This window comes from Oratosquilla oratoria, chromosome 10 (assembly GCF_046742065.1).
Source record: "Oratosquilla oratoria isolate Oo_2021 chromosome 10, ASM4674206v1, whole genome shotgun sequence".
NCBI classification, from domain to species: Eukaryota; Metazoa; Arthropoda; class Malacostraca; order Stomatopoda; family Squillidae; genus Oratosquilla; species Oratosquilla oratoria.
Window position 1 is genome coordinate 7,859,961 of NC_134786.1, and position 2,224 is coordinate 7,862,184.

The following is a 2,224-nucleotide window of genomic DNA, read 5'->3' on the forward strand; positions in this document are numbered from 1 at the left end:
TCAAGATCAATTCCTTTCACGTTCCAATTGAAGATATAAATAAGATAAGAAAAATAAGTGAATGAGGAGTTAAGGTGTTTGGACGGAAAGCAGACTCTCTTTCTCACTTTTAAGATCGAAAGAAGTATCAATGAAGGAGCAATGAAGTGGTCCGCATGAAGTGTTGATTCGTTTTCGATTCGAAGATGAAATTTTCATAGGACAAGGTCTTCCTCCCCAGACAAGCAAACGACGAGGATCTTGACTTTGAAAAAAAAATTATTTGGTAAAAAGAAAAAAAAAAAAAACCGTAGTCATTGGTAGGAATGAGGAAAACAGGACTTGTGTTTTTCACTACACAGTTCCACAAGAATGGAAATTACGACAACAGCAATAAAGAGGGTAACAGTAGTAGTTATAATAGTAGTGTTAGTGGTGGTAGTAATAGTAGTGGTGGTATCAGTAGTAGTGGTAGTAGTAGTAGTGATAATAATAACAGTAGTAGTTATAATAGTAGTGTTAGTGGTGGTAGTAATGGTAGTGGTGGTATCAGTAGTAGTGGTAGTAGTAGTAGTGATAATAATAATAGTAGTAGTAGTAGTAGTAGTAGTAGTAGTAGTAGTAGTAGTAGTAGTAGTAGTAGTAGTAGATCAACGGAAGGAGACTAACATGGAGGAGATCAGAGAAATTAGAAGAAACATTTCAAAGGGAAGGGAGGAGAGGCAGAAGGAGGAACTTCAAGCACTTCTAGCTCGGGTATCGAATTGTATGAAAAGAAAGATATCATTGGCGCAGGAAGTTGGGGCGTCCAATTGGCTGACAGCACTACCAATCAGGGCAAAGGGATTCACCTTAAACAAAAGAGAATTCACGGATGCCATTGCCCTGAGGTATGGATGGCCATTGGGAGGGCTGCCTAACAGATGCTCCTGTGGTGCACAGTTTACTCCGGACCATGCGATGATATGCAAGCAGGGTGGATTCATTTGCATGCGACATGATGAGGTAAGAGATCTCACTGCCCAAATACTTCAGGAGGTGTGCAAGGATGTGACTATCGAACCAACATTACTTCCACTAGGAGGGGAGAACTTCAGATACCGCACGTCCAACACATCAGATGAAGCAAGAGTGGATGTCAGCGCAAGAGGTTTCTGGACACGGGGACAATTGGCTTTCTTTGACATGCGAATATTTGATCCGATGGCCCCCTGTTACAACAACCTAACTATTGAGGCATCTCACTTCCGGAACGTGTATGAGAAGATCGGCTGGCAGAGGTAATGGCTGAAAAGAAACAACAACCCAAAAGCAGCATTGTTTCATGGATGAGATGTAGACTGTCATTCTCACTCCTAAGATCAGCCCTCCTATGCCTGAGAGGTACAAGGTCCCCACCGCCCAAATCGGCACATATACAAAACCTAGATTTTGAGCAGACGGTGGTTGACAGTAGGATAAATGAACTTTTGTATTAGGCATTGTTAATAAAAATTAAATCGACAGATAAAAGGGTTGTCGACCACAGTCATTGGCGGGAGAGGGGCCAATGAACTGTGTCTGTGGGAGACAGATCCTGCTGCTTCCACCACACAGTTCCACGAGGATGGAGGTCGTGTTATATCAAGTAGTAGTAGTAGTAGTAGTAGTAGTAGTGGTGATGGTATTAGTAGTAGTGGCAGTAGTAGTAGTAGTTGTAGTAGTGGCGGTAATGGTAGTAGAAGTGGTTTATAGAGGCAACAGCAGTAGAACTAACCAAATCAACAACAGTGGCAACAATAACAGCAGTAGCAATTTCAGTTGTTACCATGACGATTAATCCAAAGGTAGACTATACTTATACTGAGAGTCATGCTTATAGTGAGCGTGGTTATGTTGGAAAGAGGAATATTGTGAACAGAAGCAATGTTGGTGGTGGTTGTGGTGGCGGTGTTGTTATTGTTGATGATGGTGTTTGTGGTGTTGTTGTTGTTGTTGGTGGTGGTGTTTATGGTGGTGGTAGAATTGGTTGTTGCGATAATGGTACGTGTGTTGGCAGCGGAGGTCATTATGGTGGAAGCATAATTCGCTGTCTGTCCGTCCACCCGACTCCTCTCGTGATTAATTGACGCCGGGTGAAGCAGAAGGCCAGGAGAGAGGAGGAGGTTGGTGAGGAAAGATTAAAAGGTGGAGAAAGAGAACAAGAAGGTGAAAGGTGAAGGAGGACAGTAAAGAAGAGGATTAAAGGGAATAGGAGGAGGAGAAG